The following is a 25,874-nucleotide window of genomic DNA, read 5'->3' as shown; positions in this document are numbered from 1 at the left end:
GTTGTCTGCGATTAATAGTGCAGCCCATTATATGGGAGGTGGGGACAAAAATAAATAAATAAAAAAAAAGAAAGCTCCAAATGCAAAAACAGTAACACCCTAACGTATGAGTGAACAGTGAATCTTGGTGTGTGATAGCAGTTGTCAGCCTCTGTGATGAGGCTTAGGTGACAGGAAACAGAAGGATGGAGGCGTAAACAGATTGACGAGGAGAAAGCGGCGAGGGAGCCTCAGCTCAATCTGGCTTGAAAGAAAATAAAATATTGGGCAATATTTTACTCATTAGCTCAGCAACTTAAGAAGTCCAAGATGGCGCCCGAGTAGGCAGCCTCAGCAAGTGCTCTCATGAGCCTTGCTTTTTTTGGTTGTTTTTGTCTTGTTTTGTGTTTTGTTTTGTCACTTTTGTGTTGTTGTGCATCGTGTGGAACAGATACGGATTGTTTTTCAGCATTTTTGACCACGACATTCATCAAGGAGGAGACTGTGCTGAGCGGTTGCGCCTTTTCGGCAGCATGGATATGCCAGTACTGTTTTTGAATGGGAGGAATGTCGAGGCCATTCGACTGCCATCGCTGGACACCACAGGGGCCATTGTGCTTTTTTGCGCCTGTAATGGGCAGCATCTTCACAGCCCCGCTTTGTTCAGTGGAAGGTCAGTGCTGTTGGCAGTCTGCGGCTGGATGGATGCATGGCTTGAGGAACCCGCAATAAGAAGAAAGGAGCGTCAGCGCAGAGCGCCGATGCGTATGTGGAACTTTTGCGGCTTGGAATTGAAGCAGATTTATGTGGAACAGGAGATGTGAGACAATCTCTTTTCGTCAATGGATGCTACAGCTGCGTGTTTGCTTTCAACATTTAGCTTGTAGTCGACGTGCACATTCCACCATGATGTCCCTGATCCACTGGTGGAAAGACGCTTTGATCCTCTCCTCTTTCATCTAGAACTGCTTCATGTCATCACAAAGAGGGTACAGCAAGTCCTGAAGAATGAATGTCTCTGTGTCTTTGTTCTGTCATATTGTCTCTATGCTGTCATATTTGTTATTTAGTTTTTTTTTTTTTATTTTGACTTCAAGATGGCGCCGCGAGAGTGGCTGCCTTTCCAGCAGCTCATGTATTTTGTTTTTCTACTTTCATTCCTTTCATCACTTTGCTGCTGTGAAATGTAAATTTCTCCACTGTGAGACTAATAAAGGCATATCCAACTTAGTTTGCAATACATTTGACATAATTTGGAAAAGTCACTTTTTAATTGCTTGTGGACACGTACTTGGGTCTCAGTTGTCACAGCTCACCAATTCACCAAAGTGTGAATTTACACAATGAAGTCAATCTTTGGTAAACTGCCGTTTAAAATAAACGAAATAATAATCCAGAGGATCAAATTCCAGAGAAAAAAAATGGAGCCAGGATATAGCAGGTTAGAAATTTCACAAAGCACATGAAGGCCAAATGCTTCACGAACTGTGCTGCCAAGCAGATTGTGTCTTGGTGCACTTGTTTTATTTGTTTTATTTAGATGAGGTCATATGTTATATTTGGCGGATAAATTGGAAATTACAGTAAAGTCTCGTTATATCGATATTCTCGGGAGTCGGGAAAAATATCGATATAACCGGACTATCGATATATCTGTTCCTGCGGCATGTAAATTTTCTCCTTGCGTTCATAGAAATAGTATCGTAATAAGCAGTACTATCGATATAACTGATATCGATATAACTGATATCGATATAACTGATATCGATATAACGTGACTTTACTGTAATTTGATTGCCAAACTTCTCATTCACTCACAACAGCGCTATAGCCACATACAGTTTGAGTGAAACAAATACTGACTTTGTAAATTGGTGTCAACTCCTCTGTGAACTTTGAAAAATAATCAACACAATTGCTTCAGTATTTTGGATTTTATGAGCCTGACATGTCCCTCTCTATAAGCACTCAAAACAGTGTAATTTCTCAAAACTATTTTGTCCATGAACTCTACTATTGAGGTCATTGTTGAGATATTTTCAGTAGTTCATCCTGCCTGCTTTCATGACTGCTGTGAAACTCTCGGAGGAATGCTTTGTGCTAAGCTTGCCTCGTCCTCACTAGCTACAGGCAATGGACGGATCGCTGGTGTGTTTAAACATGGTGCATGCAGTGCCGCTCCTTTCAGTTAACCGTTGAATAAGATATACTTCTGACAAGTATTGTGCTACTTAAGTAGAATGGCAAGTGGCTAATCATGCAATTCGCTGAGTAAGAAGAGAGAACAGGAGAAGACGGAGAGGCCGTCCTAACCGCTAAGCTAATTTGAAATTTAGAGAAGAAATACCTCAAAACATGTTTCAAGGGAAGTTCAGACAAAACTCAAGATGAGGTGTTCTATTTGTATTCTGGCTCATTATTACATTTGCGTTATATGAATAAAGCAATTTTCGTTTTTTTAATTCCTTAGTTTCTTGTAAATGTGACTTCGACATAACTTTCAATGGTTGAAGTCACCAGCTTAACGATCACAGCCAGAAAAACAGAAACTTAACCCGGGTGCCAACATATGAAGAAAATCACAGAGGGATAATTCAGTCCCACGTTCTGTTGTGGTTTGACTAGTTCAAGTATAGCTATAGAGCAGTAGTTACACCAGCAGCTGTTTTATTTGTCATCGTGGTACATCAATGCCAAACCTTAGTCAGCCGAGGAGCGCAATTGCTCATTTGCAGCAGACAAAAACCCTGAAGAAATGAACGGGATTGTTTATGACTCATCAGAACTGCTTTGAAAGGAAAAAAAAACAAGAATCTTGGCTTTAGCTCGGTCTGACCACATATTGTCCATTTTTGGCACCTGTCAAACATTTCTTGGAAGCAAGTTTGAACTAATTTAGGATTCCAATCACTCTGTCAGCGCTGATTTTCCTCACTGTGATGTGAGTTTCGGTTTAAATGGGCTGTCTGAGCTGTCAGTGGCTTTTCACACACTGTTGATGCGTGACCAGAAGGAACAGACATCAATCATAAATCGCCTCATAACTGACCAGGGTGTCTTACACATAATGTCTATCTCATAAATTATCCTTTAGAATGTTGCTATCCATTTTTCCTCATGAGGGTCAGCTGCAGCCTATGCCAACTGACTTTGGGCAAGAGGTTGGCCACCCCCAGGACGGGTTTCCAGCCAATCAGAGTTAATGCCATGAAATGTTGTTTGTTTGGCGCCAGATGGTGAATAGAGTGTGAGGCTATCACGTTTTGACATTGTTATCTTGTTAAAAGCCATCTGTGTGTTAGTTAAATGCCATACTTTTTACATTCTGTAATTGCTTTGTGGGAAATTACAGACGAGTGATGTAACGTATCAGAATTTACAGACGGCTATATGTGGCGCAGTAAAGCACCTGAATTGACAACTCAACTCTTTGATTGCCCGAAATAAATTGTTTGTTGTCATTTTAACTAAATACAATACAATACAATACAATACAATACAATACAATACAATACAATACAATACAATACAATAAATGGGCAATTTTTGTGATCCCAGAAAGACTTTCTTTCTCGGCGTGAAAATAAATGCCTTAATTTGATCAAAAATAAATAAATTAAAACCAAAATAAAAAAGAAGCAGACTACAACAAACAACACAGGCTAAAATTACACCCGCCCCAACCTACAGGGGTCTTCGTCTCTCAGTCGAGATGTGTTAATTCAACAAACGTCCTTGACACCAATCACCATCATGATGCATTTTAGGGCATGACAGAACTATTTTTTCTTTTAGACAGACTTCCTGGAACAGATTCATATCAAAAACCGACGTTGCATTTGATACATAATAACATTTTAGAAGCAAGGAGGATGCTTGGTGGGGAAAAACAGATGCAGGATGGTGCATCAAGTACCCCCAGAGAAATTTAACCCAAACTGAAATTGGAAAGGCCAGTTTCGAGGATGACCAATCTGTGTCACCACACCACTTAGTTGCAACAGACAAGATGGCGGCGATGCAAAGGGCCTCCGTCGAGGTAAAGCTGAGGGCAACGGGTAATTGGGCCCTCGCCTGCATGTGAAATAGATCGGTTCTGACACAACAGGAACTGGAAGCCGGAAAACCCCACTGAGAAAGTCTTTGCTGCTGCAAACGGCAGCAATCTCGGCCCCACTTTGCGCAAATTATTCACGAGTTCCTTTGAGACGATGCGCTATGACATCAGCCAGAGCGAGGCAGTCCAAAACAACAACAACAACAACAACAACAAAAAACACGAAAGTGGCTCTGATTCGAGCGTGAGGCTGTGGGAGGGCGATGACAGCGGACTCGTCACGGGATCAATGTGTTTCTTTGAAACAAAAGCGTGATGACAGCGTGCATGAGAGTCGAGCGGCATTTGGACAATGTCTGCGGGCAACGCTTCTGCCTCCCCTCATCAATTCAGAATTCTATTGCCACTTCCACTCCACTTGCTCTTTCAGCTCACCTGTCATGCGGCAACAATGTGACGGCACACCATTGAGGCCTCACTGACATGTTTGTTTGCTATTTATTTATATGTCAACACACCACACGCCATACAGGAAAACGTATAGCACTATGATGGACAATTCATTATGTACAGTCTAATGCAAGACTATACATGACGATACTAAATGTATTACATTTCCTTTTTCTTTTACCGTCCATATCTGGCATTTAATAAAAATCAGGTTGAAGGCTGTCTTCCAAACACCCACTTCAGTGGTGATTACAACATCCACCTATGCAGGATACACATCTGGATTTTTCTAAACATTCTTTGCAATCATTGATCTTCTGCATGGATTCTGTCATGATCTGGTTGGCGACCAACGGGGGCGCTGTCGGCCCCGCCTGCACCTGCACAGGTGCTGGTCGTCCCGATCAGATTGGCGACCAACGGGTAGCGACGTCAGCCCTGCCTGCAGCCTCGCAGGTGCTGGTCGTTTTAATCACTGACACTTAAAAGGACACCCGGCACGACCATCCGATGTCGGTTCATTGTTTGCTGCATATTTGTTGCATGCTTTGTCTGCAATCGCATGCATTGTATGCTGTGCATGTGTTTGTTTAACCTTGGCGGACTTTTACACTTGATTTTCTTTTGATACTTTGTATTTTTTCCGTTCAGATGATTTTGATGTTTTACATTTTGTTCCTGCTGATCTTTATTTTAATACAATTTGTCAAACAACCTCCTGCTCACTCCTGCCTGCTTTTTGGGATCCGCACCCGCCATCACCACCTTGCAAAACGTGACAGATTCTAGTTAAAAACCATGCGCCTCTCGCAAACTGAGTTTAAACGGAATGAGAGGATTGCTTCTATTGCCCGCAAAACGTGCCCACTGCGTTCACCCCCACAACGGCGCAAACCATCACTTTCTAAACCGTTGCGCGTCTGCCAAAATACCAAAAGAAAGAACGTTCTATCCACGTGCACGAAATGGGTTACATTCAGCAGATGCCATCACACTTAGATACTGCAACATTTCATGATTACATATTGGTTACAGTTGCTTGAAATATAGGGGTATAAAAATAACTCCCAACAATGAGCCATATACTGCTTTAAAAAGTTAACAGAAACATAACTGGCGAAAATTCTATTACAGCACCTGTTGTATTCGGATTAATCCATTCATGCATCTAGAACTGCTTCATGTAATAATGTGTTTGTCCGGTACTCAAACATCATAGAACACACATGGGGAGTGTGGTTAAGATTGCACAACTGTCAATGTTGTTATGTTCCTGTTGTGTTTATTATTTTGCTTTGTGATGACTATTATGTGAAGTGCTTTGTTTCAGCTGCAGCTTGTGTGAAAGCTCCTCGCGTCGTGGCACTCCCTGTGCGGTTGCCTCTACAGCAGCTACTATCCCTTTTTAAATCCCTTTCCATTCTACTATTTTGTTTATTTATTTTATTTCTATTACACATAGAATACTTAGTTTTTATCTTTTCACCCCCCGCCCCTTTCAATTTTGCTGATGTAGATTGCAAATGTCCCCATTGTGGGACTATTAAAGGCTTTCTGATTCTGATACAAAAACAACATATTCAACATTCAATATGATGTAAATGAGAAAATATTGGTGTTGAATGTTGTGTTGGGCTGGGTAACAAATGCGGACAGAAGTGCATGCCTACCCAAAGACACAGTAGTCCATCAGCTGCCTGAAATAAAGCGACAAGAAAAAGTTAAGAAAAAGAATCTCGGCAGACTTCTTGTAATCAAACAATTTTGTAAGGCCCCTACTGAAAACGGAAGAGGAGCGCGTGTGTGATGAAGTGGCTGTTGAGCGCAATCACATCACACCAGCCTGCCTCGGTTACACGCACACACACACACACACACACGCACGCACACGCACACACACACACACACACACACACACACACACACACACACACACACACACACACACACACACACACACACACACACACACACACACACACACACACTGATTTATTAGTTTCAAGGATGCAGAGAGAAAACAAAGGAGAGATCCAAAGTATTTGACATTCCTTTCAAATGAAAGCTTGGCAAAAATACATAATGCTTCCTCTCTCATAACAGTATCATTTTAGTGTGTCATCAAATCACTACAGAATACATATAACTCATTCAAACACCGAAGAAGACGCGCTTACGACTCCCTTTATATAACAATAGCTTCAAAGCCATCACATTTTTCTTTACAACTTAGTTCTCTCAAGTAAAAACAAACAAACAAACAAAAGACAGAAAATAGCAGCCCTACACCAATTAACATGTCCCTAACGAAGTCAAATATGACCTCTTTTCGGTCGGCTGGCAGCTGGTCTTTGTAACCCTTTCAGTTAAGCATTCAAAGAAAAAAAGCGGTAATGAAGACAAGTCCGATAGGACTTTCTGACCGCCGCTTGACCTTCATATAATTCAGTGGAACACGAAGGAGGACTCCCATTTAAAATCCCTCGCGGTCAGCATAATCTCATGAATATACAGCCAGTGATTATCACTCTGTGGGTTTTACTAGAAATTAAAAGGAAATTGTACAAATAATATAAGGGCACCCAAACAACTTGGAACACGTCTGTGTAAGCTCTCAGTCGTACAGGAGTGGTCCATCGATGAGAAGGTTTCTTCAGCCGTCATCTGTACGAATGTGAAGGTTTCGGACGTTTCGCCTCCTATCCAAGAGGCTTCGTCAGCGAACTAAAGTCAACACAAACTAGGAGTTATCAGAACCCTCCAGCATAGGGCTAAACTAATACCAACTAGCACTGAAGGTAGAGAAAAGGAGTCAAAACATATCAGGAGAGCACATATCAGGAGAGCACTCACTAACTGTGGGTACCCTCAGTGGTCATTCAACAAATGTCAGAAAGAAAGAATAGGGAATGAAACCAATAATTCTCAAGATACAAAAAGGAGAGGAGTAGCAGTACCGTTACATTGCAGGAGTTTCTGAAAAATTACAAAGAGTCCTTTGGCAACATAAAATTCCTACTTATTTCAAACCGATAAACACGTTAAGGCAAAAATTAGTGCATCCAAAAGATAGGCTACCAAATGTAAAAAAAGTAATGTAGTTTATTCCATACATTGTAAGAATGAAAATTGGGGAGACTCAACAAATTCTCAAAAAAAAAAGACTTTATCAACATCGCAGGGATAATATAAGTGGACCTCAATCGGCAGTACATTTGCACCTAAAAGCTAGCAACCACTCATTTGACGACAATGAGGTTAAAATCTTAGCGAAAGAACATAGATGGTTTGAAAGGGGGGTAAAAGAAGCGATTCTTATAAAACAACAAAATCCTTCATTAAACCGGTCTGGTGGGGTGAGGTTCAATTTGGATCGTTCATACAAAAGCCTGCTTAGGCAAAACAGGTTAGGCAACTTTCGTAATGCTGATGAGGGTCGTTATGCTGATGAGGTGATACCGGTGGGAGTGGGGGTAATAGGCCAGTCGTTAGTCAGGAATGTAGGAACAATCAGTGGGGCCACAGGGAGGGGTCCTCTGCCCCCCCAACCTGAGAGTAGGGACCTATCATAGCTGTGTCCGGCGCCACCATATCTGGACATTAGGGATATATAAATGGGGCCGATACGACCAGTCAGACTTTAGTTCGCTGACGAAGCCTCTTGGATAGGAGGCGAAACGTCCGAAACCTTCACATTTGTACAGATGACGGCTGAAGAAACCTTCTCATCGTTAACAACTTAAAACCATCATATTCTCGCCGTAGGGCGGCCCGGTAGTCGAGTGGTTAGCACACTGGCTTCACAGTGCAGAGGTCGCCGGTTCGCGTCCCGGTCCGGCCTCCCTGTGTGGAGTTTGCATGTTCTCCCCGGACCCGCGTGGGTTTTCAACGGGTCCTCCGGTTTCCTCCCACACTCCAAAAACATGCATGGCAGGCAGATTGACCACTCCAAATTGTCCCTAGGTGTGAGTGTGCGAGTGACTGTTGTATGTCTTTGTGTGCCCTGCGATTGGCTGGCAACCAATTCAGGGTGTCCCCTGCCTCGTGCCCGAAGACAGCTGAGATAGGCTCCAGCAACCCCCGCGACCCTCATGAGGAATAAGCGGTACGGAAAATGAGATGAGATGAGATGAGATATTCTCGCCGTAAGACATCCTATGAATTTTTCTCTCAGCAAAATTAAAAGCGGCTCTCAGGTTTCTAAATACCCAGCAATACATTAGGACGGCAAAACTGGAATTATACACAGCCAAAATTAAAAGCGGCTCTCAGGTTTCTAAATACCCAGCAATACATTAGGACGGCAAAACTGGAATTATACACAGCAAAATGTTTCACGTCTATTTTTTTTAATGAAATGGCTCGAAAAGTCAGACGAGAACAATAGAGTAGCGCGGCATTGCCTTAATTTCTTGCACAGAAAATGCAGTCAAAAGTCACGCAAGCCTCCTTCCTGATTTAATTATTGGGCAGATTCCAGACAGGTTGATGGAGGAAACTCAATATGTTCCGTATGTGTAGAGAAAATAGTTTTTTACACCCTCATAGAGCCTTGACAATACATCACAAGTGGTCCTTAGAGGACAACCGACGTCACTTTTTTGTTTCCTAACTGACATCAGAAAAATGTTGTATAGCATCTAACATACCTAAAACATGCAGTATGATATTTTTATTCAAATGCAAAACACCAATAAAAATGACTTAAAGTGTCCAAAATCTGCAAAAAATTGAGCTGCGAATTGGGCACAAAGTCCCGCCCCCAGTTCGTGACGTTACGCCAAGACGTCTTGCATTGCTGGAATATCAAAACAACGGCTTCAGATTTGGAGAATATGCTTTCTTGTTACACATCCAGTTATGAATATGATTCAAATAGTTCTGAAGAAGAAAGCATACATGTTTGCAAGAATTTATTCTGTGTCATTTTGAGGCATCAGTGGTGGGAAATGTCGCACCCAAGGGAGGCAGAAAATGGCGACAAAGCCGTGTAGGGAATTAGTCAGCCCGTTTCCACAGGCTGATAAATTCCTTCCATGGAGCTTGGTCGCCCTCTTCTGGTGGCTTTTTGGTGCAACACGAGGTTTTCAGACCAAACAAGTCCAGCAAAATACATTGACGTGATGGAAGGACTGCTACAAGGTGTCTTTTTTTTGGTCTGGGGCGTTTCTTCAGTGACGTCACGTACGGACTCGTCACCAATTCAAAAACAAGACTTCCTGAATATTCAGTGCGAGTCTTAAAACGTAAAATATAGCTATATGCGGCGGAATATTTGTAAAATACATTCAGTAGAAGTCATTTGAAGACATTTTACAAATTATGGACACAACTTGTCCGGAGACGTTGGTTGTCCTTTAAGTGCATAAACTACAAATTTCTACATGACATTAACCGTATTTCATTGATTAAAGCAGCTAGCGTTCTCAGTTTCTGTTTTGCGCTCGCTCTGACGAAATTGGGATCATCAAAGCGCAGACAAAAAAAAGACAAAATGAGTTGATAAGCCCCCTTTCCAGTGTTGCTGACCACACGAGTCTAATCTGAGCTGTAATTACATCACTGGAAAGTGCCCGACGAAAGCGCTCTCGTGTGTAATTATGAAAGACGGGCAAAAACTCGAGTCAGCCCGGCGGATCCAAGCGGTTCATGAGTGGGTCGACAGGACAGTATGTCGTGGTTGCCGGGGCTCAGCTGCTGCAAATGCGGTTGGTAAACCAACTGGAAGGACTGAAAGCCTCTGAGCGTTGAATCATTTTATTCTCCGGGAGCCGATAGACTGTATTTCCTGATGTGATATTCCACGGGGTGACATAAATCTTTTTGCACCGGTGTTCTCCTAGTTGGAAGTGAGAAACTCTGAAATTGATACACAAGACCAAGTCGCAGATGAATTTGTAGTATGATATAGCCTGACTTGGGAGGCACGATCAGTTTTCATTCATGAATGATGTGACAGTCTTTGGTTTTCAGTTATGTTATGTGCTTGACTGCCCACCAGTCTAGGGTGTAATTATCCAATTACAGATGCTGAACTAATAATATTTTTTAAATACTGTACAATGGTAGTTCTAGTAAGGAAAGTCTCTTTATATGACATTTTTAAGTTATGAAATGCCTCAAAATGAAAATGTTGCCTCTATTTACAAAAGAAATGTCAAGATACAAAAGGTAAAAATGCAGTATTGGTGTCACAGTGGCGGAAGGGTAAACGTCTCCAAGAGCAGTTGTAACAATTTCATCCATTTTGTAATCACTTCTCTAATCTTCAGAATCACCAAGTTGTCTTTGATCTTATTTCATTGTCTTCAAAAAAGACGAGTCAATGAGCCACATGCTGTTTTACCAAGTTCTCATCTGCAAGGGAGGTTATTCCCAATAGCTGATAAAAAACGCACGCTGCTCAAGTTGTTCCACTCTCTTAGCTCCAGCCGGGAAGCGGCTGTCTCTCCGATATCACGTTCCACAAACTGTTTTCCGAGAAGGCTAAAATGAGAATGCCGCTTTGATCTAATTTGGTTTTATTCATAGATTTGATTAGATGAGCGTGGATCAAATGTTGCGCTTATGGATTGGAGGAAGATGACGTTCAAGTATGGATTCGCACTGGCTCGGAGCCAGACTGGAGAAAGGCAAATGTCGGGAATAGTCATATCCAGATGGCGAAGGCGGGCACGAGCCTCACACTCTCATCCGTCATGGTGGCCGATTCGCATTATTAAATGTTTTGCTTTATGGCTACTTAGTCACAGAATTTCAATCTGGAAGTAGTTTTGAAAGCATATAAAGTGAAATGAACTGGAGACAGCACCAACAACAAGTGTATTATAGCACAATGGCACTAAAATCGGACCACCAATTTTTTTATACTCACCTAGGAGGAGCATTCAGTTCAGTCTATAAATAATATGACATCAGAGTAACATGATGTCAAGGAAACTAGTGGTTAGGACTGGTTAGGAAGAGTCCCAAAGAAAAGGAACGGTAGCATTTGGTTTTAACCAAAGTGCCTCATTTTTTGCCACGGGCCACATTGTAGTTACGGTTTTCTTTCAAGGGCCGTACTGAATTTGGGAAAGCCATTAGAATGTTTCATTTCCATCACATACTATATTTAGAGTGAACAACAAATTAATGAACGTTTGTCTAGTTTTCAAATTTGAAGGAAAAAATAATGACTTATTGTGGTTTACATGGGACAATTTCACATTTTGGTTTGGACTTTAGCAAGCATCATGGCACTTGACATGCTTGATTTACTTTCGTGGGCCGAATAAAATAATGTGGCGGGCCAGATTGGACCCCTGGGCCTTGACTTTGACACATGTGATAAAGTGCAATACATCATTCGTACAGAGACAAAATAAGCGGGATGAAACCACCGAATCTTTTTTTGAATCAAATACGGTATTTAAATCATTAGATTAAAAAATAAATAACTAAAAAGTATGACATATAACATTATGTGTATATATATATTTAAAAAAAAATCATTGCCTCACCCCTCATGGGTGGTGTCTGTCCCCCATTTTTTAGCTCGGGTCCTCTACCAGAGGCCAGGAAGCTTGGGGGTTCTGCGCAGTATCCGTGCTGTTCCCAGCACTGCGCTTTTCTGGACCGAGATATCCGATGTTGTTCCCGGGATCTGTTGCAACCACTCATCGAGTTTGGGGGTCACTGCCCCGAGCGCTCCGACCACCACAGGCACGACTGTCACCTTTATCTTCCAGGCTCTCTCCAGCTCCTCTCTGAGCCCTTGGTATTTCTCGATTTTCTCATGTTCCTTCTTTCTGATGTTTCCATCACTCGGGACCGCTACATCCACGACAACGACTTTCCTTTCCCCTTTATCTATAACCACGATATCTGGTTGGTTGGCCATTACCATCTTGTCAGTCTGTATCTGGAAGTCCCACAGGATATTTGCTCGGTCATTCTCTACTACTTTGGGAGGTGTTTCCCATTTTGACCTTGGGGTTTCCAGTCCATACTCCACACAGATGTTTTGATAGACTATGTCAAGCACCTGGTTATGGCGCTCCATGTAGGCTTTCCCTGCCAGCATCTTACACCCTGCAGTTATGTGTTGGATTGTCTCAGGTGCCTCTTTGCACAACCTACACCTTGGGTCTTGTCTGGTGTGGTATATCCCTGCCTCTATGGCTCTGGTGTTCAGGGCCTGCTCTTGAGCAGCCAGGATGAGTGCCTCTATGCTGTCCTTTAGGCCAGCCCTCTCTAGCCACTGATAGGACTTCTTGAGATCAGCCACTTCTGCTATGGTTCGGTGGTACATCCTGTGTAGGAGCTTTTCCTCCCATGATTGTCCCTCTTCCAGCACCTCATCCACTGTTCCCCATTGTCTGAGACATTCTCTGAGTACATCATCTGTTGGAGCCTTCTCTTTGATGTATTCATGGAGCTTGGATGTTTCATCCTGGGCAGTGGCTCACACACTCACTAGTCCCCGACCTCCTTCCTTACGGCTTGTGTACAGTCTCAGGGTGCTGGACTTGGGATGGAACCCTCCATGCATGGTGAGGAGTTTTCGGGTCTTAACATCCGTGGTCTGAATCTCTTCCTTTGGCCACCTTATTATTCCTGCAGGGTATCTGATCACTGGCAGGGCATAGCTGTTTATTGCCCGGGTCTTGTTCTTTCCATTGATCTGGCTTCTGAGGACTTGCCTCACCCGCTGGAGGTATTTGGTCGTAGCCGCTTTCCTTGTTGCTAGTTCGAGGTTGCCATTGGCCTGTGGTATACCAAGGTACTTGTAGCTGTTTTCAATGTCTGCTATTGTTCCTTCAGGGAGTGAGACACCTTCAGTGTGGACTACGACCATCCGACTACATTTCTCCAGCCCGAATGACATTCCAATTGCTGTAGATCCTGGTTGTGTGGATCAGGGAGTCTATGTCCCTTTCACTCTTAGCATACAGCTTTATGTCATCCATGTAGAGGAGGTGACTGATCATAGCTCTATTTCTGAGGGGGTTCAGTCCTATGCAGAACAGCAGGTATATGCCACATTTGATGGACACTTGTGTTAGTGGCTTGCCATTGGCTTCAAGTGTGGTTTTCCACATCCTCATCGAGTTTGCAACGAAGGCTCTCAGAGTCCTGTTGACCTTATACAACTCCAAGCATTCAGTGATCCATGTGGGTGGCATTGAGTCATATGCTTTCTTGTAATCAAACTAATGCCTTTCTGTGCTTTGCTCATGAATTGATCCATGTGTCCACTTATCCTAGCAGCAACGATGCCTGACATGAGCTTCCATGTTGTGGAGAGACAGGTTATTGGCCGATAGTTGGAAGGAACTGCACCCTTTGAGGAATCCTTCATGATCAGGATTGTTCGCCCCTCGGTTAGCCATCCTGGGTGAGTCCCATCCATCAGCAACTGGTTCATTTGTGCTGCTAGGCGCTCGTGGAGTGCAGTGAGTTTCTTTAGCCAGTAGGTGTGGACCATATCATACCTGAGACTCTTTCTTGTATATCTGCCGCTGTGATGGTAACTGGGTTCTGTTCAGGGAGGTTGCTGTGCTCCTCTTTCAGAGTCACCAGCCATTGTGCACTGCTGTTATGTGCGACCTCCTTCTCCCATATGCCTTTCAGTATCTTTCAGTTTTCCAGCCTTGGAGGGTCTGCTCTGCTGTTAGAACCCTGCCACTGAACCCAGCCTGTTTATTCTTCTGGCCTCATTCTGTTTCGTGTACCTCTTTAGGCGACTGGACAAGGCCTGGAGCCTTTGTTTGGCAGTTTCGAGTGCTTCAGGTATGGTTATCTGCATGTACCTCTTGGGTATTGGCCTTTTATTCACACCTCTGTGGGTCTCCGTCAATTGACATCTTTCCGAGCCGCCTTGATCTTAGCCTCCAACCGTCTTTTCCATGGTGGGTAACATATCTCGTGGCTCTCATGGTTGCTCTTGTAGCGAAGCATCCCTAGGATCGCTGAAGCGTATATCAGCTCATTGGTTTCCGTGATTGTTCCGGTCGGGATTGTTCTCAGTGCTGCATTCACAGTTTCCATGAGACTTTCAGGTGGTACTTCACATACACTGTAAACCCGAACAGTACTACTGACTTAAAGTCATTGAGGTCAGTCAACTCAAAAGCCGATTTTTGTTTCAAAAACTCAAACGTTTTGAGTTTTTGAATGAGTCCTGCGTTTTTAATTTGCAGTAGATCAATACTGAGTCTGAGTATCAATAATGAGTTCATGGCAATCGTTTACTCAAACATTTTGAGTTCACGGCAGGAAGATGCGTGATGACGTCACTGCGTGCTCTCATTGGATGCCATTTGAATTCTCAACGGCTGAATCTGGCAGAGACCAACGGATTATTTATTTTAAATTAGGGTGGAAAGACAAACAATCGTATTTAATATACTATATATGTATACTACAAGGACCCAGTGTGTCAATGCTGTAGTCGCTCCACAGGAAAGGAATCTTTTGGAAAGTCCGTTTGGGGCATTATATCCGCCGCTCGAGCCAAGGAGTTCTCCTAATGTTACGAGCTCTTCTGTGGTAAGTAGGAATGTTTCTTAAACGTCTCTTGTTTGTTGAAAGACACAACAGGGTTATTAGGAGAATTGTACCGCGAAGGTTTGTTTGGGCGATGGTGCAGTAATATCTATCACGGGGTGGTGCGAGTTATGTTTGTGTCCGCGAAGGTTCGAGAATAATGGTCAAATGGGTGTTAAATTAAGTTTTATATGAACTTCAAAAGTTATAAGGATCACCCGAAATCCACCACACAGATGCTGCAACGCCAGCAGGTTGGTGCTTTGAGTTAACTTTGTTTTAAACGGCAGCACAATAAGTCATGCTAATTCAACGTGCAACAGTTGTGCTGCCGTTTTAAGAAGGCACTAAGTAAATAGAATGCTAGCCAAATGAAATATCACTCTGTACAATTGGTGTAGTTTTAAATGGTCATTCATGTGTAAACATAAAACTTTTTAAATGTATTTTTGAAACTGCAAACACAATTTTTCAAACTGCAAACACCTGACTGGCTTGATGGCATCATTTAATCTGGTAAATTAGATTATTTATTCAATTTAAAAAGTAAACATGGATCAAGGTGTTTTATTAAATTAAATGATTACATTTGTTGTCTGTTTTTTCTATTCAACCTTTTAGCCCCAGGGTGGAAATTGAGTAAAACCGCCATTATCTAAGGTATGTTTACATTTTTATTAATGCTACATGATTAATTACCCGAATCATATTAAAAATAATACATGTATGTATTTTTTATATTGAACAGAATTTTACCTAAACTTAATTCTCCATAGGTCTCCATAGGCCACTGTCTTGGGTTTGAGATGCTGAAGACAAGTACTGCAATGTTAAGCTCTTGTCGCTTTCCCCAAATTAAAACTTTGCTTTTTATCTCCTCTTGCTTTTGATAAAGAACAGCATGATATACACGAGACGCAGTCTGGCCCTTCGTGCTCTCCATGCATACCTACGAGAAGATGACTCACAGTTCTTCAAAACATGCAATGTATGTATTGCCTGACTTAACACAAATGTCTATTGATGTATTTTGCAGTGGGAAGAGACATTGAAAACATTGAAAACATTCCTGTCGCACTTCTCTCCGTGACAACTGACAACTAGCGCCATCTTTTTAACCCCAACAGCATTTCTGTTGTGATAGAAGATGGCATTATTGTGAGATGTCTCCCCAGGTTCGCTGATACACACCTCTTTTTGTTTGGTTTAATGTATGCACTGCATTTAGATTCTCCCAAAAAAATAATCCACACATTCACCTTCATTCAGAAAACACACTGTGTCTTGATGATAACAGACCACTCAAACCACGCCTGCTAAGTTTAAAAAATGCTTTGTTCCGCAATATTGAAGGCACCAGTACCTCCAATATTACGGAACAAAGCAACACTGGATAAGTAATTTCATAGTTTTACTCTGCTTTGTATACTGTGATATCATGAGAGGCTGGCTCTCAGCGGGATAGGACAAGAAGTGCAATGGACGACAGGTTTGGATACAAACAAAGGTTTTAATCAAAGGTTTCAGGGGGGATTCACAAGTAACAAAGGTTTGAATAGTGTCTCTTCCAATACTTAAATCAAAATAAAGTCTCTTCTGAGGTAAAACTGAAGACGGAGTTCTTTTCCAAGAGTCTTTAGGCCTCACCCCTCTTGACGTCCTCCTCATGTAGCCTAGCCACCTTAGCAAGGTCCAAATCCAGTGTCCTGTCGTGTGGTCCCAACTGGCAATGAGTTCCACGCAGCAATCGAGCTTGTCTTTCCCCAAGCTGCACACTCAGAGGGTCTCTGCCTTAAGAGCCTTGCCTGCCAATCCCGCCCTGATCAGCTGCAGGTGTGTGGTTTTAATTGCTGCCTTCCACCAGATGGGGCCAAGACTCTCTCTGGGTGGAGCCATCTTAGGGGGATGTATTTGGCCTCCAGGACACAGCCTCTCGTGACATCACAATACCTAAACATTGATGTACTGTTTGTGACTGATTTTCTATTCATAATTTGATGTGTAAACCTGGATTTCACTAAAATGTCTTTTTTCATTTCATGAATACTGTTTGTTTTTAGTAAGTTTTACTTTGATTTGCACCTTATGACGAGTACATTGAAATGTATTCTCTTGTATTTATTCAAGTCTATGCTTGTCAGAGAATTTATTTTTTAACAGAACAGCACAGTATAATTTGTTGTTTTTTTCTGTTTTGTTTTGTTGTTGTGTTTATTTCACATCTTTATCACGATGTTGTGTTAATTACTAAAAAAGAACTGCTCAGGGGTTTATTTGTTGTTTTGGTATGTGGACATGCTGTGCATTTGATACTGTTATCATGAATGTTTTATCAAAGGTTGTTTTAAACCTTAATAAAAAATGTGCACTAAAACAGACATGTGAGGTGGGTTTTTGTTTTTAGACATAGAAGGCAAATGTAAGTACAGTATACATGAATATATTTTTTCAGGTAACATAAATTTGAGTTGGTTACGCTGAAATATGAAACCTAATTTTAACTTAAAAATTAAGATAACAAGAAAACATTAGAGTAAACTGAAAGTACATATTTTAAGTTCATTCAAACTCATAACATTTAAGTTCAGTCAAACTCATAAAATTTATTTCCACTACTCAAAATTTTTGAGTAAACTACTCAAAAATTTTGACGTAATCAGTTGCCATACAAATTTTGAGTACTTTCAACTTGTTAGGTTTTACAGTGTAGCTGTTGTAATCGGTTTTTTAGTTGCCCAGTTTTCATTCTTGCCATGACCTTATCTCTCAGGTCAGTTGCTGCTTCGCTCAGCATTTCATTCATTGGGGCTGGCTTCCCAATGTGTGTGTGTGTGTGTGTGTGTGTGTGTGTGTGTGTGTGTGTGTGTGTGTGTGTGTGTGTGTGTGTGTGTGTGTGTGTGTGTATATATATATATATATATATATATATATATATATATATATATATATATATATATATATATATATATATATATATATATATATATATATATATATATATATATATATATATATATATATATATATATATGTATCAACACAATATTGTTTCATGAAAGCCACGCATTTGTTCAATTATAAAACGTTTTCCCCCATCCCAGCGGCCACCTCTCTGTAGCATCAGAGCCCGTCAAGCCAATCCCGTCAACACCTGACACTTTCCATTTCAGCCTGACGGCCATTTTCTACAAAACAAGCCATTAAGTGCTAACGTGGGCTCTGCTGGACGTTTCAGCGCAGCGTGGGTTAGTCAAAAACAAGCTGTGATATATTCATTATTCATGTAGGGTAAGATAGTTTTGAATTATGTAACACGGAGCATAATTTGCACCATTGCGACAACACATGAGGAGTCCTCCACATGACAAAACTCTGCAGCATTCAACATTGACTTTTAATTAAATACATTTCCTCCGGTGCCTATGCAATACTTTACCAACTAAATACTCTGTTGATTACTTCAATTTTTTTCATTTGAGGCTCAGATCTGCCCCTAGTGGAAGACCAGCAATTCGATTGACGCTGGAAAATACAATCTAATGTGATAACATGATAAAATATTCATTTGCTCTATGCAGGGTTGAATAAGTAAAGCACATTAAAACTAAATAACATGAAAGCATAATCCTCGATATAAGTTCCATTTACTATGGCTGAAAAAATACATGAGCGAGCATCACTTTGCTGCTGTGAAATGTAAATTTCTCCACTGTGAGACTAATAAAGGCATATCCAATCAAATCCAATCCAATCCAATCAGGGCGGATGGGACTTTATTATTTTAATTATGAAGCAAGGATCAGGGAAGTCCTCAATCGAGTTCAAGTCTAGTTTTTTTTGTCCATGTGAAACCCCTCCAAATGTTCTTTATCGGTTTGTTGTATTTAGACTAACATACAGCCTGACGGCAATTTAGTTACCGTGCTATATCTGTGATGCAAAGTGGCGGGTATCATTAACAACTGGAAAAGGGGATCAATCGCATCTATTTGTTAAGGCGTCATTATCTAAGACATACGTGATGTGTGCACATGTCTCTCTGTGTTACCAAATGTGGATTGGACTTTTCTGTAATACACATCCATCCATTTTCCGATCCGCTTTATCCTCACAAGGATTCGCACGCGAATCAGTCTACCATACTTGTTTTGGGAATGTGCAACTGATGAATCCATTAAGTGTTTCGGTTTGAAATTATAACTCAAGTTTGTTTGCCACGGCCAGCTTGTAGCCTTCTGAAGCTTCCGTCTTCAGACTCTTTTTCTGTCCCATTAACATTTGACATGTTTGACCAGCATGGCAACATGGCATAGCTGGTTGGAGAGTGAAAGGAATAATATGTTTTGTCAATAATAATATACGTTTTGTCAAGAGTGGGTACAAGCGTGGAAAAAGAGATCACAACCTACAATTTTTGTTTAAAGGACAACCAACACCATTTTTTGTTTTCCTAACACGAGAAAAATGTTTTCTAGCATCTAAAATACCCAAAACATGCAGTCTGATATTATTAGTCAAATGCAAAACACCAATAAAAATGACTTAAAGTGTCCCAACACTGCCACAAATGAGCTAGAAACTGGGGAGATTCAGAAAGTCCCGCCCCCTTGTTCGTGACGTAACATCAGGATACTCCTTCACAAACTGCTTTGCTCCAGAATCAAAACAATGGCTTCAGAGAGTTCAAATTCGGAGAAGATGCTTTCTTGATACGCATCCAGTTATGAATATGCTTCAAATAGTTCTGAAGAGGAAAGCATAAATGTTTGCAATCGATTAAAGAAGTCCTTCCTTCCGTATCAATTCGATCAAGCGATGAAACCGGTGAAGATCTGGACTCCGATGTAGCGCCCAGAAAATTCACAAGATGGCGCACAAGATAGCACACAAGCTGCTTTTCGTCCAGTATATAAAGCCGCTTATCAGAGCTGGAAAGCCACCCGTGATTGGTTAAATTCCGTGGTAGAAGACAGAGGGGTGGGTTTTTACGCACACACACAAAGGAGACCGCCACACAAACATCAAATGTTGAGACGAGAGAGAGCTCCTCTCTCGACAGCGCTCCAGACTAAAAAAAATGACACAGTGGAAAGTGGATGTTTGTCCGATTGGTTTGCTCCACTAAAATGGCGATTGCTCTCTTTCACCAGGTGAGCTCACAGTTAGCATGCAGTGTGACTAAATGAGTAAACATGCATCAAACTTCCGCTATCCAAGCGCCGAATCGTTAACTCTGGTTAGCTTCTTCGTTCGCCTCCGCTGGTGCTCGAATGCTCTGCTCCGTTGGAAATGGGCTGAATTGGCCGCTGGGAATTTGTCTTAACTTACACCTTCTTTATGCGTGTTACCGCAATTGGCTGCAACACACAACGATTCACCATCGCATTATTCATGTAGTTTTACTTCTAATTTCGCGAACGACAGTGTTTTCAGACGAAAAAAGCACCCAAAATGCATTGTGACGCTTTCTCGGTCAGGGGCGTTCCAAATGTGACATCACTTCGGGCATCGTCATCAACTCAAATACAAGACTTCATGAATATTCAGCGCGAGTCTTAACACGTAAAGTATAGCTATATGAGTATACTGAGTGGAGTTGTTTTTTTTTTTCTGTGAATTATTTCAATTGTGCGTTAGTGGAGATGCTATCATCATCACAAATGTTCAAGAATAAAAAAGCCCTTGATGTCGCCGAAGGTCGCATTTAAGGATCCAGTACCATCCAACTTGTGGTCGAGATTCAGCTGGCTGCCCAAGTCTCCAGAACGCAGCTATGGAAAAAAATTGCTACGAGGCTCTGATTTCACCAAAAGCAAGCCTCAGCGTCCACATCTCACCGACCGCATGTGCATTTTAGGGCCGCCGTAAAGCTGAAAACAATGCAGCTTGGCAGTGATACCGTTAAGTGGACTTAATATGGCTCTTGAGCGACGCTGACAGCTTTATGTGCAGTTGAAAGAATCAGAATGAGAAGAGCAGGGCAAAGAAATGGATGAGGTGGGGGTGGGGATGGGTAAAGGGGGGGGAGTTCAACAATGCACTCTGAAGGACTAATTGACCTGTCAGCAGACATTTTATTACTGACATCATCAGTGCACCCCTCTGCTCCGATTGCATTCATTCCAACAGTAACTTCCTCACATCGACGCTACAACAAAGGAACATTCGCGGCCCCAGATAGGTGGTTAACGATCCATAACGTCACGATATAACAAAGTGGGGGCGGATAATGACATGCCAAAGCTGTCCAGGACATCTTCAATCACAACGAGAGGTGGCGGTTGTTCAATCAATAAGGACGTGGAGGACCTATTTGAACTCTGTCGTTAACTAAAATGGAAGCATGGCCGACTAAGAATACAGTGCCCCCAGAGCCTTCACGGCACACGGCAAGAACACGACGACGGGCAACATACAAAATGTGACAATAAAGAAACAAGATTGCAGAAGCCGAGCTGATGACTGTGTGTTAACTGACCAGGTGAATATGTCACAGTATTTGGCAATATCTTGGAATTCAAAATACTCAAATCATCTTTGCTCATTGAAATTAATGGAAATGGGCAAATTTCCGCTTCGCCGAGACGACTTCATTACGACGACTAATCATTTAAATTTGCTACATTGATTTTAGTGAGGCAAAGTAGTGTTCTGATTTAATAGCAAGTTCTTTTTTAACAATGTCCCGGCATCATGTATATTTTTAAAGCCAAAGCAACCAATATCTATATTTGTATGACATAAAGATAATGTTTATGAACATCAATCATATCAAATATATACAAAATACACAACCTATTAAATCAACAACAACAACAACAACAACAACAGAGACCGACGTGTGGGAATACAAATGTATGGTGATGTTGAAGGGAGCAGGGGTCAAACCATCACCCACACCACTTTGTCTTGTTCAGTGCTTCTTTTACGGTTTTTGTGCAGTGCACCACCACCGCCATTTGTCACTTGTCTCATTCCGAATTTTCTTCTGGTGTCAAAATGGATTATTCTTTGCACCACCTCAAGCTGTGTGACAAAAAGTGACACAAACGCAAAAGCCAACAGAAGCACACTGGGACAAAACTGAACCATTTTAGAGCAGAATAGTGGCAAAATGGTTGCACAACACATGACATAAGCAGTCGGCCAATTGGCATGGAATCATATGCATGGCTGGCACAGGCTCCTTCCCTTTTTAGGGAGAGTCAAAGCCTTGCTCAAGGGCGCCCCAGGGCATGACCAGATTGCTGGTCTGGGCAATCAAACTGTGACTTCTGAAATTCTGAAAAAGCTGAACAGTGTGTTTCCTACTGCTACAACTGTGGTAATGACTGCTCTATCTCTGGCTTTGGTCAGCTTAAGCAGCACGTCAGCGCATTGAATGGGACATTAGTTGAATTCTGATGGGGGAGGGGGGGTGACGACTCGGGCACAAATGCCACCAATCAATACAGTACACATAGTGCGGCACTTTTCTGAGGTAATGAAGGTGAGGGGGGGGGGGCATTAATGTTCCACGACAAGCTGTAACGATAATAATTGTCATTGGTGCTAACTGCATTGTTGCCATGGCAGGTGAGAGAAGAGTAAACTGTCCTGTAGCTTTTGGATGGGATACGAAGAACAGGCACAATGAAAGCGGTCTTGATGTTGTGTGTCAAGCTACCGTGGGTATCGACACCAAAAACTACATCATCTTCACACCGTTAAAGTAGCGAAACACGTCTAGATATAAAACAGTTGTAAGTTTTTCTTAAGTGTGCCGAATACGGGAGATAAGCTCACCCAGGACGGGAACTTGAACGGCGCTCCATCCACATCTGCACTGCTGCGATGTTGTGGTGTTCTCTCGCAACAGCTCTCTGTCTCTTTCCTCTAGCACCTCCTAAAACAAGCCCCTACCCTCCTATTACAATCAACAGGGGACGGAGGAGTGAGGGGTGTTTCGTCGTCCTCGTCGTCGTCGTCTCGGCGAAGCGGTGAAGGGCAACCACCGGCGGCTCGGACTGAAGCTGCTCTCTACGCTCGGTTGCACGTGTGTGTGCGCGCGTGTACGAGAGCGTGTACGCGTGTACTAGTGCGCGCGCGTGTTTTGGAAACAGGACCCTGATGCTGTTCAGTGAGGATCATCTGCCCCCACAACCCCAAGCCTTTTTCTGTCTCTTTCTTTCCTGCTCAGTGTGTGCGTGTGCGTTCATGTCCCACAAGTGAAAAGGAAAACAATTAGCTCTTCGTCAAACATATTCATGTCACTCTTGCCTGCATGTGTGAGAAGAGGATCTGCATTTTACACACGAGTGTGTGCTTTTGAGAGAGTGACCGAGTGACAGAATGATTGACTGAGTCCATATTTATGGAAGAATGATCAACAGGTGTGCCATAGGGCCATTCAGTTTCATTTCATTTGTCCAAAAAAATGATGTGTAAACCCCAAATAGCATCTCTGGCATCAGGGCATCCAAGTTGTTCATCTCAGTGGAGTACAGTGACAGGCTGGACATTTAAATGCTCTGAGGACACAAGTTACATAAAGAACCAATTGCTTGCCATTTGTTTAGTGACATCCCCCAATACTTTTCCAATGTAGAATATTTGCCTTTGTTACAATACAATCCAACACATATTGATTTATATAGTACCTTAACAACAGCTGAAGCTGTAACAAAGCGCTCAACATGGACAGCTATCATATGCAGGAAATAAAGCAGTCACAAAGATAGTAGAAAGCACCAAGGAGTGAAGCCAAGATCAAGTCGGAATCATGCTGAGTCAAATGCCAAAGAGTACATGTGAGTTTTTAGACGGGTTTTAAAGATGGGCAGTGAGAGAGCTTGCCAAAAGTTCAGTGGCAGTTCATTCCAGAGAGTGAGGCCAGCAATGGAAAAGGCTCGATCCCATCTAAGCCTCTGCTTAGTTTGCTTGTTCCATGAAGTCGGCTTTCAACAAAGTATCTGAGTTGAGGGTGTGCGACAGACTAGCGGGGTAACAATGAGACTACCAGAAACTCACTGACCACACCACTTTATTGAATCGAGTTGTCTCAGGCGATGAACTGTAGATTGCAAATTTCCCCATTGTGAGACGATGAAAGGCTTTCTGATTCTGATTCTGAGCTTGCCACACATCTAATTACAGGTATCTGAACATGCAACATTACGCGGCATCGTCCTGTTTCAGTGAGTTCTGACTGAAAGGCAAAGATCTAAGCTTACATTGTTATGCATCAGCACAACTTTTATTTTAATTTGTGCAATACGTTTCGAATTGACTGGTCTTAAAGGACAACCGACACCACTTTTTTGTTTCCTAGCTGACATCAGAAAAACTTTTTATGGCATCTAAAATACCCAAAACACGCAGGATGATATTTTTAGTCAAATGCAAAACACCAATAAAAATGACTTTAAGTGTCTGAAAACTACTTCAAATTGAAACCGGAAGTGGCCAGTTTCAGAAGGTCCCGCCCCCTTGTTCGTAGTGTCACGCCAAGACGTCTTTCCTTGCTCGAGAATCAAAACAATGGCTTCAGATTCGGAGAAGATGCTTTCTTGTTACTCATCAAGTTCTGAATATGATTCAAATAGTTCTGAAGAGGAAAGCATACATGTTTGCAATTGATTAAAGAAGTCCTTCCGTGTCATTTTGAGGTGTCTGGACTGAAATGTAGCACCCACAAGATGGCGACAAAGCTCCGTGGTCAGCTAATATCAAATAGTTGTTAGGTGTAACACACAAGGATTCACCGTCGCGTTATTTATGTGTTTTCCTTCTAATTTCGACATCAACACGGATCAACACGAATTTTTCAGACCAAACAAAGTACCGCAAAATGCATTGAGGTGATGAAAGGACTGCTACAGTGTGTCCTTTCTCAGTCAGGGGTGTACCTCCCATGACGTGACGTCAGGACTCGTCACCAACTCAAAAACAAGACTTCTGGAATATTCAGCGCAAGTCTTAAAACGTAAAATATAGCAATATGCGGTGGAATCTTTGTAAAATACGCTCAGTAAAAGTCATTTGAAGCCATTTTACAAATTATGGACACAACTTGTCCAGAGGCGTCGGTTATCCTTTAAGTGACTTAATTGATTCCCGCTAAAGTTTGCGGCAGGAAATTTCCCTTCATTATTCAGAGGATGAAAAATGAAACTGAGTAAGAAAAATTTAACAGAGTGCAGGTGGTGTGCATCTCTGAGGGTGCACAATGATTTGGTCCTGGTCCAAATTCATATTGCTCAGCCTCTGTGCTCTCCCGAGTGCCTTCCCACTTTAATCTGTTTTTTGTCCTTTTGGGCTGCATGCTACAGTGCATTTGCTGCAATGTTTTGGGCTGCTGTAACTCATATTAAACAAACATAATCAGCTGGTTGCAGACAACAGTGACTTAGAGTGACAGTCGTATGGAGACAATATTCCCACTGGAAACCATGGAAACTAACTAACCCAAACTGCGGCCATTATAAGTTGTTTTTGTTTGTATGAACTTATATGGAAGTGTCTTTTGGTGTTTGTATAATACAAATTCAATGTTTTTTAAATCACAAGAGTACAGATGCGTGAGATCCAAAAATAATGCTATTTTCATGTTAAGCTCATGCTACAACCTCATTTTTACATATTAGTTATGCTTCCTGATTACATTGTTGGTGTGAGTCTCTTTATTTTGGTGTCACAATGCAATTATATGGAGCCATCCATTATCCGTACCGCTTAATCCTCACTAAATTCGCGAGAGTTCTGGGGCCTATCCCAGCCGTCTTCGGGGAGTACGCAGGTTGCACCCTGAACTGATTGCCAGCCAATCGCAGGTCACACTGAGACGAATAAACACTCACACTCAAAATCTCATCGAGGG

At 42.1% G+C, this 25,874-nt stretch overlaps 1 protein-coding gene across 1 annotated transcript in view; it reads right to left on the bottom strand.

Moving 5' to 3' along the window:
* The window catches only part of lingo3a (leucine rich repeat and Ig domain containing 3a), a 42,517-nt gene extending 19,415 nt beyond the window's left edge, over nt 1–23,102 (bottom strand). The window contains exon 1 of the mRNA XM_089001514.1: nt 22,802–23,102. The gene's annotated coding sequence lies outside the window, so the exon portion shown is untranslated. The remainder of the gene's footprint in view (nt 1–22,801) is intronic.
* Nucleotides 23,103–25,874: the final 2,772 nt, after the last annotated feature.

Source organism: Hippocampus bargibanti, linkage group LG07 (assembly GCF_051943395.1).
Source record: "Hippocampus bargibanti isolate YZ-2025 linkage group LG07, ASM5194339v1, whole genome shotgun sequence".
Classification (NCBI taxonomy): Eukaryota; Metazoa; Chordata; class Actinopteri; order Syngnathiformes; family Syngnathidae; genus Hippocampus; species Hippocampus bargibanti.
This window is presented reverse-complemented; position numbering and strand designations above follow the sequence as displayed.